The sequence below is a fragment of the Pezoporus occidentalis genome, unplaced genomic scaffold (assembly GCF_034315485.1).
Source record: "Pezoporus occidentalis ecotype Australia unplaced genomic scaffold, CSIRO_AGI_Poc_V1 ctg54, whole genome shotgun sequence".
NCBI lineage: Eukaryota > Metazoa > Chordata > Aves > Psittaciformes > Psittacidae > Pezoporus > Pezoporus occidentalis.
Window position 1 is genome coordinate 5,754,536 of NW_026915877.1, and position 16,877 is coordinate 5,771,412.

The 16,877-nt window shown below is 41.2% G+C and overlaps 1 protein-coding gene across 2 annotated transcripts in view; it reads left to right on the top strand.

Moving 5' to 3' along the window:
- The first annotated feature begins 4,272 nt into the window (after positions 1–4,272).
- The window catches only part of TANC1 (tetratricopeptide repeat, ankyrin repeat and coiled-coil containing 1), an 84,770-nt gene continuing 72,165 nt past the window's right edge, over positions 4,273–16,877 (top strand). Inside the window, exon 1 of one of the 2 annotated variants that reach the window (XM_062637862.1) lies at positions 4,273–4,472. The gene's annotated coding sequence lies outside the window, so the exon portion shown is untranslated. Of the gene's footprint in view, positions 4,473–13,784; positions 13,879–16,877 lie in introns of those variants that run through there. The other variant, XM_062637859.1, reaches the window with a different exon arrangement.

Here is a 16,877-nt window from a genome sequence, read left to right on the forward strand (position 1 = left end):
AAAGAACATAAGGAACAAATTATTAATGAAAACAAATGTAAGGGCATTTGCAGTATTTTAGTTGATATCACTGATTATTATTTTTTACTATTTATTATATTAACACTTAAGCAAAGTAGCATCTACACCTATGGAAACTGCTGACAAAGCATCATAAGAGAGTAAACATCACAAATACAACAAGTTCTGATGTATTATCACTGAAATTACAGAGACTCTGTACAGAATGTGGCAGACAGCAAGTGCAAGACATAAGTTGGTGCATGTAGCGATCATAAAGTAGTTTGACACAGGTAGTTTGTAACTTGATAGTAAGACTCATGTTTTGCCTGTAAAGCATGTGTCCAACTTCTAGCCTGGTTTTGTAGAGAAAATGGGCCTATGTGTAATCCATGTGTGCATGTGTACTTGTTCTCCTTCCTCACTTTCCCTGCTGGCTTTAGAGCCAGTTAGTTCATTTCACATAAAATCAACCGAAAATAATACTTCAGTGGAATGGTATTGGTTGAAAACAGGTAGCCAAGATGAGACTACCTCCTGCTATTCTCCTAGTACACAAAAATGGCATTACAAAAGGAAGCAGATGAAGACATCAAATAACAGTGTACTGGACAGACATTATGAATGCTGCTTTTACAGACAAAAAAACATAAATGAGAACTTAGACCTTCTTAGACATCTGCAAATCCAACAGTCACAAAGCTATTGAATATAAAGTGGTGCTGATTCTACTATTTACAGAACAAGCTGTTTTCTTAAAATCAGTAAACTGAGAATTTTCTACCAAATTATTATTTTGCATGAGAATGAATCTGACAGGATAAAAGCAGCCACACTGAAAGAAAGCTCCTAGAATTTACAAAATTAACTTCTTTGAAGGACCCTCCAAACCCAAGCATTGAGATAGCAGGTTAAGATGAGAAGCCCAGCTAACATAAACAACACTGACACTGAGCAGAAACAGTAAAGTCTTGATTTTTTTATTTCCCCAGGATTACAGTGAACACTGCAGCTGTTATATTTCAGCTGTGTCTGAGGTTCTTGTTGTCCCCTCCACCCCAGAGGCTTTAAAACTACTAGAAGCTTGCATGATAATTCTGAGACTCTGAGGACAGCCATAACCTTTGTAAGAAGAAAAAAAAAAAAAGAGCTGAAGAATTTCAGTGGCTGGGAATGGACAAATGATCTGAACAAATGACTGTAAGGAGCAGAGGGCAGAACAGTTAAAGTAGAAAAACAGCTGTCGGCTAAATTCTTCTCAAAAGGAAGCAACTGATGAGAGCAAAAATCTTTATGTTGCTGGTAGCAGAAGCATTGCTCTACTGAGACAAACAGGGGAGCACTAAAATCAAGCCCTAGTTAAAAATATTTTGATTCTGAGCTTCCCTGTGGAACAGCAGGACTGAAATCCACTGTAAATATAACTTCAGAACTTCTGGGTTCATACACAGAGGAGGAGACAGTGAGCACTGGGCCTGATGAGTAGTAGATCCCAGAACGGTGGAGTCGTAGCTCAGTTTTTTGTCTCAGATTTCAGAGACAAAGACAAAATCATAAAGGGGTGCCAGAACTAAGACATTTCTCTCCGAGAGAGAAATTTCCTTTATTTCCAGATATATGCCTCATCACATAGTCAAAACAGAGGGAAGAAAATGTGATCAGGAGGATTCTCTACTGGAAGAAAGAAAAGCTGCAGGTGGAGTAGTATGCAGCATCCTACCCACATTCTGGGACAAGCCTTCAGCTACTTAGCTGCTGAAGTGACAGTGACAGAGGTGCAAGAGAACCAATGGCTCTGTGGTTGTGACCCAGAGATGCTTTGACTCCATGTCACTGTGCTCTGCTCATGCCATACAAGGCAGTCATGTCAGATGTTCCTAAGAGGATGCTCTTCTTGTACACAAGCCTGTAAGTTGTTTCTGCACCACAGAATGGAGTCTCTTCTGTACCCCTGACATTGAAAGATGCTCTGTGAAATGCAGAGATAGTGGAGAAGAGGTTCTAGAATATCCTGGCACTGCATTCTGTAGTTAAATTAAAATTCAGCTTTTCATGATGAATTGCATATGAAAATAAATTATATTTTTCTGAGAAAAGCCTTAAAAATTTAGATGTATTTTGGACTGTCCCTACATTTTCCTTGTTTGGTGTGAGGAGGATTAATTAATTAATTATGTGAAATTGTATTCTAGAAATTACCTGTAGGGAAGCTGAGTACTTTGGCCTTGTCCAGGTAATAGACAGAGCGTCAGACATTTGGGGTGGAAGAGGGAAGCAGTTTGAAGTTGGGAGAGAACACATAAGATGAATATTTCTGTTAATATTACTAACTGTTGTGCTCATAATGCTGGCATTCAAACCATTACTGCTAAACGTATGTCTTAATATTTAAAAAAAAAAACCACCCCTTTAACACTACAGCCATTAATGTGAGGTGGTTATCTAAATGTAAAAAACAGCTAGAGATAATGCTCTTTAATGGCTACTTTGCCACAACTTGTGGGGGTTATCAAAGGTGGCATTGACCTCAGTTAATGCACCAAAGTAAAACAAAAATGCTTCATTTTCTTCTAAGCCACCTTTTCATAGCATCATAGGAGCAATTAGGTTGGAAAAGACCTTTAAGATCATCAAGTCCAACCGTTACCCCAGCACCGCCAAGTCCACCACTAAACCATGTCACTAAGGACCTTGTCTACATGTTTTTTGAGCCTTTACAGGGATGGTGACTCAACCATGGCACTGGGCAGCCGGTTCCAATGCCTGATCACCCTTTTGGTGAAGAAATTGTTCCTAATATCCAGCCTAAACTTCCCCTGGCACAGCTTGAAGCCATTACCTCTTGTCCTATCACTTGTTACCTGGGAGAAGAAACTGACCTCCATGTTACTGCAACCTCCTTTCAGGTAGACAGTGATAAGGTCCCCCCAGGCCTTCTCTCCAGACTAAATAACCCCAGTTCCCTCAGCTGTTCCTCGTGCTCTGGGCACACTAACCCTTCACCAGTTTCATTGCCCTTCTCTGGACCCACTCCAGCACCTCAGTGTCACTCTGGTAGTGAGGGGCCCAGAACTGAACACAGGATTCGAGGTGCAGCCTCACCAGTGCCCAGGACAGGAGCATGATCACTGCCCTGGCCCTGCTGGCCCCACTGTTTCTGATACAGGCCAGGATGCTGCTGGCTGCCTTGGCTGCCTGGGCACAAGCTGGCTCATGTCCAGCAGCCATCAGTCAGCACCCCCAGGTCCTTTTCTGCTGAGCAGATTTCCAGCCATTCTTTCCCAAGCCTGTAGTGTTGCATAGGGTTGTTGTAGCCCAAGTGCAAGACTCGGCACTCTGCTTTATTGAACCTCATACCATTGGCTTTGGCCTATCGATCCAGCCTGTCCAGATCCCTCCATAGAGCCTTTATATCCTTCAGCAGATCAACACTCCTAGCCAACTTGGTGTCATCTGCAAATTTACTGAGGGTGCACTCAATTCCCTCATCCAGATCGTCAATAAAGACGAAGAGCTAAATACTTTTACTGCTAGGCATCATCTTCAGCCTTCAAATTGGTTTTGCAGCTCTCTCCTGCATCCTAATATTTCAATATCTTGGAAAATATGGATAGTCTGGAAACAGTGTTCTACTGTTGGTTTTACCAAAGCTGTATCATCCATGATGATTATATTCAGAGTAATACCACCTCCCTGTCCATGATCACTAATCCTTGTTTACATAGGCAAAGAGCGCACTAGGTCTTTTTTGGTGCGACTTTCATGTTGCATGGCTTTACCGCCACAGCCCCAAATCCTGTCAAGAAGTGCCACTTCTCAGACCAGACCACATCCCTTTCTATATCGTGGGTGGGGGACACTGTCCTCATTCCTGAACTTAGAATTCCCAAGCTGCCTGTCCTAAATCCCTTGCATGGCCCACTTCAGCAGGTAACCTGGATCACTCTGATACATCTTCTGTCATTATTATTCATATTCCGCTCATCTTTCTGTCCTCTGCAAATTCTTACAGGCAACTGTAATGTAAGCGAGTCCCCAAGGGAGTGCTTCTGCTGGTGAAACATTCGCCTACGGAGAAACGTGACGTCCATGGGGGTGACCCCACCAGGCCGCGGAGGGCGGGCATCGTAGCGGCAGCCCCGCTGCCCACCTTTCCCCGACCGCCCCTTATGGAGCTCCGGACGCGCAGCCGCCCTACTGGGCCTGGGGAGCTACGGGCCCGTGCTAAGGCAGCGCCGAGATCTGCCGTCGCCGTCCGACTCGACTCCGCTCCGTTCCGCTCCGCCCCGGTGCACCCCGCCCCGCGGAGAGGCCCTGTGGAGTGGCGGCCGTGGGGTGCGCGGGGCGGGGACTGCTGCTGCCGGCTCCCAGTGAGCTCATCCCGCCGACGCGCCCGGCTGCCCGCGGAGGAGCCCTGCTTGGGCCGTGCCGCGGGAGTGCCTGGGCGCGGGGGCCGGGTACCGCAGTCGGAGGTAAGCCCTTCCTCCCGCTCCCCCTCCTCCCGGCCGGCCTGTCCAGAAGGCTGCGCGGGGGCTTGGTGGCGGCGGGACGCCACTCAAAACTTTTTGGCCGAGGAGAGTGTACGGGGAGGTTGGACGGGCGCGGGGCGGGAGCTGAGGCGTGCGGTGGGGCTGAGGCGGCGGCGCTGAGGCGGCGGCTGCCCCTGCGGCGGGGCCCGGGCCGTGGCCGTGGCCGGCACAGGTGGGGGTAGGGCTGGGAGGAGCGCGGAGAGGCGCGGCCTGCGGCGGCCGAGGAGGCCGGAGGGCCCGGGGGCGGGTGGCGGGGGCTGCCCGGGCCGGGGGGACTGGAGGAGGTGCTCCCGCAGGGGCGAGGCCCGGGGCTGCTGGGCGGCCGGGATTTCCGCCTCCCAGCGCATAGTTTTACGTTTCTGTAACTAGTAAAATCTTTATTCCTTTATTAGTAGAGATTCTGCGTTCTGGAAAACTTGAGTTCTTTGTGGTTACTCGTTTGTGATAGCAGAACGCAAAGCAGCCTTGCTGAGGAGACATGTCACGACTGTCCCATTAGTAGTATGGCAGCTAAAGTTAAGGCATATGGCAAATGCAGCCGTTCATTACTCAGTCAGGCTTCGGATCTGCATGAAATGTTCCAGGCAGGGTTGGCAAGAAGGGAGATGTTCAGCTGTTTACCTTTCTAGATTGAAATGGACTGTGTAGGTGCATGTGTGCATCCGTTGGCGATGACCTTGTTTTGATTACTGAAACAGAAGGTCCTGCCCTTGTGTTTCTCAGTGTTGCCTGCTGTGATCTGAAGGATAAAATGATAATTTCATTCTTCTTTTAATATGCGAGTTACTAATAATGTATAGTAACTGTGTGTTTTATTGCATACTTCCTAAGGCGTTCTGATTTCTCAGTAGTATTATTTCAGTTAGTGGTTTGCCTTAGCCTCATAATGCATATTTATTTGGCAGAGAGTAAAGTGGGTCCTTAGTGATTGTTTTCAAAATACAGTGTAACGGGACACATCTTTCTGTGAGGATGAACCGCGGGGGTGGGAGGGGAAAGGAGGCTAGATCTGGCTCAGTGTGATAACTGAGTGGGTCCCCTCAACCCTGTTCTGTTTTATACCCACCTCTTTCTCCCCCTCGTGGCAATGCAAAAGTGGCACTCATCTGGGCTACTCTAGGGGTTGTGTTTTCTGACTGATGAATCAAATGCTGCTTTACCATTTGGAAAGCTAACAGTTGGCAGTGTGGGAGGTTTGCTTTGGGCTCCTGTGGTTGCTGGGTGTAAAACAGTTTGCAAGAGGTCTACTGTTTTGGAGTATGTTAGATGTTTTACTCATCCAGGCTACTTCAGAGATTTGTGGGATTATTCAGGATATGTGAAAGGCCTGTGTTAACTCGTATTTTTTGATAGCTGCTCCTTAAAAATAGCCTGATGCATAAAAATGCCACGTAATGAGGGAAATAAATGTTTGGATCCTGCAGTTCTCCACAGTAGCTTGATATGCAGCTGTCATAAATGAACTTTTCTCATTTTTTCTGATCTGACAGTTGGGAGCTTGAAAAATAGGGTTATGTTATTAAATAATGCTAATGAGCAATGTAAGTGCAAATACAGTTTCTTTCTGCTGCTGCTAGGGCAATGGATTTAGAGCTTCGTTTACATGGATGCCCTAAAGTGCTGGTTGTCCTGCTTCCTCAGTTTAGTTAACCATTGGAATGTCCAAATGGTGAAGAATTATGTCTGCTTCTGAGCCAAAACATATTTGGTTCATGGCCAGAGTTGCTCAGCTTCCCATAGCAGTCTGTAGGAAAAAGGCATTTTGTGTGTTGAACCACCGTCCCAAAGTTGATGCCATAGCAACACTGTGATCTGAGTATATACTTCTGAAGACAGCTAAGCAGCCTTAGGAGAGGTGTTCTGTTTTTCTTTAGCTGAACTTCTTAGTGTCATCAAGGTTAAACCTTTCTTTGAAGATGAAAGATTAATCTGCAAGCCTTCAAACTCATCAACCTGATCTGTTGGTTATGTGCAATGACACCTGTAAACATCTGTAAGTTGAAATAGATATTAATGGCTTTACAATTAAGATTTTTCTGTAGCAATGCTGCCATGATTAAAAACTTGTATTCCAAGCTCTACCAGGAGCTGGACCTTTATGTTTTCCAGAAAAACAGAGAAAGGCCAGCTTTGGGTTTTCTGTATGAGTAAGAGTTGAGAAAACTGGGTTAGTTTGTGTCTTTTGGTTGCTTTCAGCTCTCCAGATTTAAAATGGAGGTTGGAGAGTTTATTTATCACAAAGCTGTGGCAATTAAAAAATTAAAAGATATACGGCCTGACAAATGCAAAGTCTTAGTTTTAAAAAATTTGTTTGTGTATAGAAGGCACTGCTGATAGAAAACTGACTTCTGAACAATAAGTAAGGCATAGTATAACACCAAACTGAAAATAAAACCCGGAAGCAAGCACTGAAACACTCCATGATCGTCACCGGTTTTGTATTTAGTTTGAAAAGTGCCTTGTGTTGTTGTTGTTTGTTGGTGTGTTTTTTTTTTCCTTTTTTAAAAAAAAAGGAAAAAAAATTATTTTGGTGGAGTCTTAAACTCTGTGATATTGTCTTGAAGGAAGTAAATAAAGGGATCAGTTACACATTAATGCAGAATGTTTATTGTGTGGCCTAATATTAATGTGTCTACTTGCTATGCTATATGTTACTACCTTCTTTTAAAGTTCCTTGTTCAGCATGGCTGATTAAATCCTTCAGTATTCATTGTACTTAGAAAATTCTATGAGGATAGTCCAGCATGCTTACCTGATTAGATTATTTATCCAAGTGTAAAAGACAGTATAGAGGTGGCAAGATGCTTTGTATTAGGTATTTAGCTTTGCCATATACCTTTAAGAGTCTAGTGCAGAGTACCTTTCCTTCTTGCTTATGCTGGAGACAATTTTAGGTAGGGAGAGTCTGAAATGCAACACAGGTTTTCTGCCATTTTTGTTTTGTGCTTCAGCAAAATAGCATGCCAGTGATGTCCTTATCATAGCTAAAATGTTTTGTTGCTTTCCCCCACCCTGTCTTTCAGCTGCATAGAGAGACTAATCATGCTGAGTTTGCTTTGTAGTTATTTCAGGTTACTGTGCGGTATAGGCTTTCTTGTCACTCCGTCATTATAGTTCATGTTAATGTAATGACTTTAACTTTTAAAAGGCCTGTTTCTTTTGCTGTGTTTTGGGAATTCTGTTTTTGTTTTTTCCTTTGCACTTACTGACAAGAGGCACATTAAGGTATAAGCTTGATCTATAAAGCCACTTTGGTACTGGAATGTTAAACTTTGCAGTATTTTAACTTCAGTGCTTGGCCTCCCTGTATAATGTATGAAGAAGCTCCTGTGTGCAAGTAATACTTGTACAGGTTTGGAAGCAGAAGTCTAGGTAACAAAAATTGTCTATTCGTTATTTCTCCATTACGTGAATGGGAGTAGTTGCTGGAATATATGCTTTGTTTCCAGAGGTAGTGCCATCTCCAATTTAGTAATTCACTTCTTTACTTTTCTTGATCTGGAATAATCATTTCTAAAGAGGGTGCCAATTTGAAAACAGAAGTTCCACTAGCTTGCTGGATGAAGCACCTTGCAGATCAGCCAGCTTGCCAGATTTGAAGTGTCTCCTCATCTGTGCCTTGTTGTGTGGGATGTTAGTTCTCAAGTGTTTGCAGAGAAGAGTTTGCTATGTTTCATTGACTATAAAATGTTTTCAGCTTGAGAATCTCACAGGGTCTTAAACAGGGGTCAGTTTAGTGATAGCAGTGAATGAGTTTTTTTGCATAGCTACTAGCAGAAATTGAAATTTCTCTGAAGTCAAATCAAGAACTGCTTTTAGGATCTTGATGTTATTGAAGTTGGTGGCAATGCTCAATAAATTATTGCTCATTTGACCTTTTTTTGCAAATACTCTGTGTCAGCAGGCCTAGGGGTTATGGGGTTTCAGTGTTTGCGTAGTGACTGACTTGGTGAAGCGCTGCTTTGTGAAGTACTTCTTGGGCACTTTTGAAATACAGAAGACCAAAATAATTTGGGGATAGGGCTGGTCCTGAAACCGTCTAGTTCTTCCTCATGTGCCTTCACAGCTGTGAATTCAGCTGTATCTAGACATGTATGAAATCAGAAAACTAGATGCAACTTAGAGTTCTAGTAGTCTTGGATATGGCAAACATGCAAGGTACAAAGCTATAGATACATGTTGTTTTGAATCTCTGCTTTTTTTTTTGTCAGCTGCCTTGAATTCATGGTGTTCCTTTAAGTTAGAACTTGTGAATTATCAATAAATGCAAATTTCCATGGTTTAGATTTCTGAATTACAGGGTGGTGTCATAAGAGAAAAGACCTCTGTAGCCTCTGATAGAAGAGTTGTCATTCTCATTCTAGCCTGTGGTAGAATTTCCCCTCTCATTGGTGATCCAGGTATTACTCGAATATAACACCTTTTTTTTAAAAAGGTATATCATATTCCAGCATTGCAAGAATTAACCTCTCAAAGAAAAGCATGAAAGGTGAATGTGTGACATGTCCCACATTGTGCAGGAAGTGAAACAGTTGCCCTGATGGAGTGGGAATGGCCCGTGTGGGTGGTGTCAAGAAGGAGCCCCATGGGTAGATGCATCTTGGGACAAGGGTGGTGTGTGCATGTGCACATTTGTCACTGGGCTCAGTAGCTGAATGTAACCCTCCTTCACTTCAAGCTGTTTCTTATCCTTTCCCTTCTACCTGTATATTTGCCTTCCCTTGCTCAGACAAACCTGCAATAAAAATATTCAGGAATTAGCACGCTTTTAACAAAGTCTGAAGATTTTGTAAGGAGTCTTTTCTGCTTAATCCAAGCTACTGTTGTGGTTAGTCCTTTTAACTTGTCTGTCAAAGCACACTTGGCCATGTTGGGGAGCCTTGGCTTCTGGTTAAACTGCTGACTTCCTCCATACGGGTCACTTGCTTTTAAGTTTATTGAGTTAGCAGCTGTTGTTAGTGCTTGTGTTACCTGTACCTAGTAGCATTTAAAACACCATTTCAGAAAGATGTAGAGTGAAAGGGTTACTTTTTTCTTTGTTTGCTGTATATTTAGTATATTTGATCATTAACAGTTTTAAAAACAAAGGTGCTTGTAAAATGTTTGCTGCATTGCATTGGAGTTTGTGTATATGGTGTGGGTTGGGGTTTATTTTGTTTTATTTTTTTGTTTGTTGTTGGGGTTTTTCTTTGGCTTGTTTTTTGTTTTTTGTTTTTTTGTTTTGTTTTAGTTTTTTTTAAGACTCAGTCTTTTGTTAAATTTAGATCCAGCAGGAGAGAAGCTGGAACTTGTTAGCAACACAGGAAACGCCCTGAAAGAACGTTTTTGATGTGCATGTTTGTGTGTAAATGTGAACTCTGCAGCTATGTGGCTGGAGTTAGACTGCAGGGTGCTCTGCTTAGCTTTGAATAGTTTTGCACCTTTAAATCTTGTATTAGCTTCTAGTGGAACTTTGCTGCCATGTACTTTGTATAATTATTAATTATTAAATATCTGTGACTGTCAAAAGCTGGTAGTTTTAAGTCAAATTCTGAGTATTGCACTTAAAATAGCTGAGGTGTTTAACTGTGGAAAAGACAGAGTCCAGATTAAACCACTTCGTTTTATCTGGAAAAATACCAGATTTTGAGAGGTCTAGAGATTGAGCTGTTCTTCTTTCAGTCATGTACAGTGAAACTAATTAGTATCTTTCTTCACAGGTTCCTTTCCTTCCAATCTATATTTCTGACCATACTTTAGCAAGTTAGGATTTAAACAATGCGCAAGTAAAAATAAACAGGAGCAAAATATGACCTTTTTTTAAACTTAAATGAGGTGGAAGTTTCTAGAGAGTTTAATGTGTGAGTTGGTTTTGATTCAGGCTTGGATTTTTGCTATTTTCTGTGTTTGTTTGTTTTGGGGGGGGTGGTTGTTGGTTTTGAGCAAGAATGACAAAACACAGAATATTCTTAATGTGGATTTTGGAGGGAGACTGTTTCACACCAGAAATGCCTTTGAGTTTATTTAGTTAATATGCCTCAAGGTCTGTTTTATATTGGGCTAAATTCCCACTGAGGTCACAAAGGGTTGGGTTTTTTTTTCTGTGCTAGTAAGGCCTGAGTTCCTGGATTTTTCTACAATATATTCCAGAAACTGGAAGTTTGAAGCAGAGAGGGAAGAATATTATTGCCACAAAGTGTAGACATGGTTTTGCTATGGCAAAGTAAAATTTTCGGCACTTCCCAGCTACTGATGCAGAATCTTTGTGTTCAAGCAAGAATTGCTTTGAAAAATGCAGGAGACAATGGAAAGACATAGTGGGGGAAAACTTTACTTTATCCTCAGATAAACTACATTTGGCAAAGGTAGAATGGAATACAAGAACATTGTGTCTTCCAGCATGATATACCAAACTAATGTACAGTTTCAGAATCCATTGATATGTTTTAAACTCTGGAAATGAGAGCGCGGTGTGTGGAGTTTTTGTTTATTCTCTGTCTAAGCTATTTTTTGGGCCACTGTAGCGCATTACAGACGTATTTTCTGTAAGGTTGAAGGAAGTCAATCAATGAGTGATGGCAGCACTTTATTTACACTCATTTAGAGGTACTAGACATATTATGAAAGTTTGGGGAAAAAAAAGATCTAAATAGTGCTGGGTTTATTTTTGCTTGACCAGAAATGCTGTATTTTGTTTTTAAAAGACAATAGGGAAAGAAGGACAAAAGTGACATTAAGTTACTTTGTTCTGCTGGAACTCAAAGCTCCGCACCAGAGGAATATACGAAATGGTTTGTTAGGACTTTTTTCTTTTTCTTTCCTCGCACCCCTGTGCCTGCACAGAAGATTCTTCTAAAGCTCTTGCATCCTCTGCAGCAGAGTTGCATCTTGGATCACACTGGGCAAATGGGCTTCTTGAGAGAGCTCATTTTCGTAATGAAGTGTTCCAAGACTCTGCCTAACTGGCACCTGAGAAATCTAACATTGTCCCTCCAATCTGGTAAAAACAAGGTTTTTTTCTTCCTTCTTTTATCATTTCTGCTAATAGGAAAACTAAATGCTTTTCTCCTTAGCAAGCTTTGCTTGTGCCTTCTTCTTCAATTCTCAGTTTTCCCCATGAGAAAAATTGAATTTTGTTTATCTGCATTTTTTTTCTTCAGTTTGTAGGATTTTGAGGTGAGTTCTCGTTGATCTTAGATCTGTGTTGTTTTTTCTTTTTGGTTTTTTTTTTCATAAGTCAGTGAACTCGGCTCATCTGATTTACATGGAATTTGCAAGCACCCCATTAACAGGTTAAGGTGAGGCAATCTTGACAAACTTGTAAAGCTGTACACAGACCTGAGATTTTCATGAATAGTTAATTTTTTGAAGGATGCAAGTTTGTATTCCACCACTACTTAATTTCTGGTTGTGAGGATTTAAATGTGGGGGTTTTGGGCACTTGCCTGTGGAGGGTATGCTTTCTGGCATCTGAATTAGAGGATTTAGTGGTGCTTGGCTGCTTAATTACTGAAAGCAATAGGGCAACTGTAAAATTTTAATAAATATGGGCTTGCCAGGTATTTCATATTTTTGGTAAGAGCATGTAAGATCTTGTCTACACCAGGGAGTTACTGCAGAATGAGGCAGGGTGTGAATGTGGAGCACTTTTCCCCTTGCATAGACAAGCCTTTAATTTTTCTTCAAGAGCAGGCTCTGGGATGTTCCATGTATGTTCTCCCTCGTGTGAGGTCTGTAGTGGACTTATGGCTAAGTGTAGTAGCTAAAACCTGTATCTAGTTTATGTGAATAATCTAATTGATTTCAGTAGTCTGCTTTTGTAAAGAGAGTACACCACATGTTGGGTTGTGACAGTACTAAAGGGTTTGCTTGTAAGCCCGTTGTGGTAGATACTGCCTGTCATAAACGTTCAAACAGAGCTAATTTTAACGCTGTGGCAACGTCTCTTGATGCTACTGCATTGTACGTTAAAACGAAAAGTCCTTTAAGGGAAAAGGAATTGGAAGAATATGGATGTTAGAGTGTTTCCTTGTAGTTTACACTGTAGAAGAATGCCTGAGTCTTGTCCGTAAAACAGCATAATCAAATAATTAAAAACGGAAGGTTTACATTTCACAGCAGACATAAAAAAGTCATGAGAAGTGAGGAGCATAGTATTTCTCCTTTGCCACATTCCTATGGGTGAGATTTCAGGAGACAGTGAGACAATCTAACAGTTTGTTGTGATTCAGAGGAGTGGTTTTCCTTCCTTCTGTACCAGCCATGAGATCCTGCTCTTTTTCCTGTGTTGTCTCCCTTGCTCATCTGAATCTTCAGTGCAGTTCAGAAAACACAGAAAACTGTAGCAGCCCTGGCACGAGGTAGAAGAAATATGCAGCTGACCCCTTTGGCTGTCTTGTAAAGACTTGTCCAGTATGACTTTGAGTAAACTGCTTTTTGTTCCTCTTAAATGGACGTAAGAGTACTACCCTCCCTGCAGGTTGCTATGAGCTGTAATATGCTTTAAGATGCTCTAGGGGAGAAGAAGTAGTATATACAGATGTGTAGGGTACTTTCTGATTCACCTGCCTTCTAGATCATGTAACTTAAATGTTTAGTCTCTAGGCAGCCTCAAGAATGTTAATGTTAAATTCTCAAGTTCACTAGTTTATTTTATCCACTTGGATTACCGCTTTATGTGTGTGTATGTTCAATTGTGCTGATGTGTTATGGACAATGATAACAGTCTTGGTATGTATGAGCTTTGTGTTCTACTTATTTCTGCCTTTTAGGGTCATGTAGGAGTTACATGTGGCTCCACATTTTTTGGTGTTTTTTTTTTTGGGGGGGGGGAGGGGTGCGAATATCGGTTTGGTAACCAATCAATTTAGGCAGTTGCATTTTCTGAAGGAAAGAACTCTGTCTGTGTTGCATTTTCAATACAGGTTTCCAAGATCATCTTGTATGACTTGCCCTACTTGAGCAGGCGCACTGGACAAGATGACCTCCAGAGGCCCCTTCCAGCCTCTGGCATTCTGTTCCTCTACCATAACCAAAGAAGTCTTAATGACTGTGGTTATTTTTTGTCATCATGGGTATTTCAAGCTGCTGTTGCACACATACCAATCTACCTCTAGTAACTGAGGCTAGAAGATGCATACCCTAATGAAGAAAGTAGCAACATCAATTTTACACCAAATTAGTGTATCTTAAAAGTCACAATGAAACCTCCAAAAATGCTTACTTAATAATAGATATGTTTGTCTCTATTTTTAGGCCTGTGAAGCAGGAAGTATCTAATGTGTCCTTTGTATAACAAGTTTGGCTAGAGCTCTGCATTTGATTTTTGGCAAAAGCAAGTGGCTGTGATTCCCAGCCATTTCAAGATAAGGTATTTTATGATTAGGGATTATAGAAAACGTACTGTCCCAGAATTTCTAAGGATAGCTGACATGGAAAAAAAAAAAAAAAGAAGTCCAGAACATGCACCTTTATTGGGAATCGGTGTCTAAAATGGAGGCCTGTAGTGTTATGAGAAAATTAGTAGTAAAACAACAGCTGTTTTGAAAGAGAGGAAAATTTCATGAAAAAGCAGAGAAGGAAATCCTGAAGGTGTCTGAGGGCCCACAATGTCAAATTACACAAACGAAACTGCTTCCTTGCCACTTTGCATCACTTGGATGGGAGTGATGATAATGCTGTTGATGGCTTTGCTGTATAGTTTCCTTAATGTATTGGTAAAGTATCCAGGAATAAGATTAGCTTTGGTTTAAATATAGGAGTGAAAGTTAAACAGCCAGCACATGAGTGAAAAGATGACGTACCAGCGTGGACACACTGAAGGGAGCTGTATTGCTGCCTCCTTTGCTTTAGACTTGTTTCAGTCTTGTTTTCAAACTCCTGAGTGGACCAACTGTCAACTATCACAAAAATTTTCCTCTTCTGAGAGACCTTCTTATCATCTGTGGTGATCTGCCCTGCTGAGCTACCTGAAGACTGTGTGGCACTGGCTATTGTCAGGCAGTGTATGGTGCCAGTATGTATCAGTACTCTGTAAATTCAGCAGCATTTTGACTGGTCCCCTTTCCTATTGTTGTGTAGAGCAATTCTGCCAGGAAAACTGCCCATGCTTACTGTGAACTTGCTTTTCAGTAGATGAAAGACTGTGGAAGAAGCCTTCACTTCTAGACAAACATATTTTCATTTTATGTCCTACAATATTTTCCTTGAGTTGTATGCATCTATTAATCAAATACTGCCAGGTTTTGATAGTGCCTGCTTTGACTTTGTAGCAAATGATTTCATTTACCATTTGGAAGGAATTTGTTTTTCTTTTCTGAAAGGATCATCGGTCTGTTAAAGTCATTGGAACTCGGTGATTTTTTTAATTTTATTTTATTTGGCACATACAATGGGCCAGACTACCTGCAGTAGATGCAGCAGGTGGCACTTGAGGTATAAAAAACATCCCCTCTCTAAAAGTGTGCCTGAAGACTGTCATGCTGTGTGTTTATATATAGTCTGGTGGTAGAATCATCTCATTTTGAAGTAGAGCAAAGTTTCTTCAAATGTGGAGCTGCCTCATGTTTTTTTTCCTTTCTTCTTGTTTTGGTTTACTGGTTTGTTACGTGTAACTTTGTAGACAAACAAATATGGAAATCAGTGTGTTTGTTGGACCACATGCTAGTTTTGTAGGTCCCGAAGAGACCTGTAGCGTCAGATCACTTTGAAGTCACTGGGTTTTTTTGGATACTGCCTAGAGTACTGTTTTGAGAGCTGCCTCATCTTACCAGTATGCTCCACTGAAATTCTCAAGACATGCTCTGGTCAGGCTTGATTTTCTTGGGATTTTTTTTAGTATTGAGAAGCTGAGAAGATCTCGGTCGGTGTTCTTTAAACAGAAAAGAAGTAAAAGTGGTAGCTTTGCAAGCTCCGACTTCAAATACGCATCTTAAATCTGAAAATAAGATTACGTCCAGGCACCTGGATAAGTTTATGTAGGGTATGATTTCTCATCTGCAGTTTTTGGTAAGTTGAAAGCATTAAGCAAGTTGAAAGTGTTATTGGTTTAGCCTAATAATTTCTTCTAATAAAGTATTTTATGAAATTAAATCCCTTTACATGAGATAACTTCCTTAAAGCCTTAAGGTGATTGAAAGAAATAGTAATTTATTTGTTTCTCTATGTCAGCAATAGTCTAAAAGCCGCAACAAACAAGCAGATGGTGGTTTACGTATCTCAGCTGCAGTACTTCATTTGCTAAGCTTGTGGATTTTAGTGACATTTAGTAAGTCTAGTAAAATTAAGTCATTGGTACGCAGACTCACTAGGTGGACTGTATAATCTTCCCAGTAGTGATGTATGAAGGAAATGCAGTATTCACCTACTTGCCTACTGTGTGATGGGAGAACTTGTCCATCCTTTCAGGGGAGTCTGATGGTATGACTTAAAGAAAATCGAGTTTTGATTAAGCCAGTTCTCTCCTGGAACATTATAGACTAATTCTGTGTGTGCTGTCTGATGGGAAAACACTGACCATCTTAAAAAAAGGCATGTACTGAAAGTTGATAATAATTGAACTGTCATGATGTCATTTTGCTGTCTGCTAAATGAAATTTAGTGCTTTTCTCCTGTGGAGGAGAGTATAGAAATTGTATGTACAGCTGTAGGAGACAGTTTGTGAGTTTTAAAGTGAAACAAATCCAATATGCCAGGTAGGGTTTCTTAATCAGCTGGTAGGATTGCATTGCCATGCAGAAGAAATGAACTGTCACTGGGCTCAGAATTTTCATGTGGTGAGCACATCGCTCCTGATGCTGTAGGAGAAATTGTGTTCTTCCCTTTGCTGTAGCACAAAGAAGAGAGGATCCCTGATCAGAAGTAGGTTTTATGTAGCCCTTTGAAAATTCTGGGCAAAATTATTACAGATTTGTTGTGTTTCCTATCAGTTTGGTACTATTACATGAAGTTTGTAGGCTATCCTGTAGTAATAATTTTTTTTTTTGCTAAGTAGGTATTACTTCTGATACTGCTTGACTTTAACACTAAAAATATTAGTTACATCTAAATTGATTTCTTCTGCTTCTTCCCTCAACTTTCTAGATGATAGTGATTCCTTAATAGTACATGTTGTTTCACAGGAGCAGAAGAAGCTTGCTTAAATACATACTGCAAAGAGTAACCCATACAGGCTGCCTGTTGAGCCTTTTTTAAAGAAATGGGGGATCTACAACTGTTCTAATGGCTATACTGGAAACTGCATAATGCCTGTCTAGTCCAGAGACCACAGTCTGTTAAAATATTGGGTCATTTATCGCAGATACCAATGTGCTGTCTTTCCCTGTTTTCACTTTGCTAGATCATCTTGTCTTCAGTTTTCTGAGTCATGAA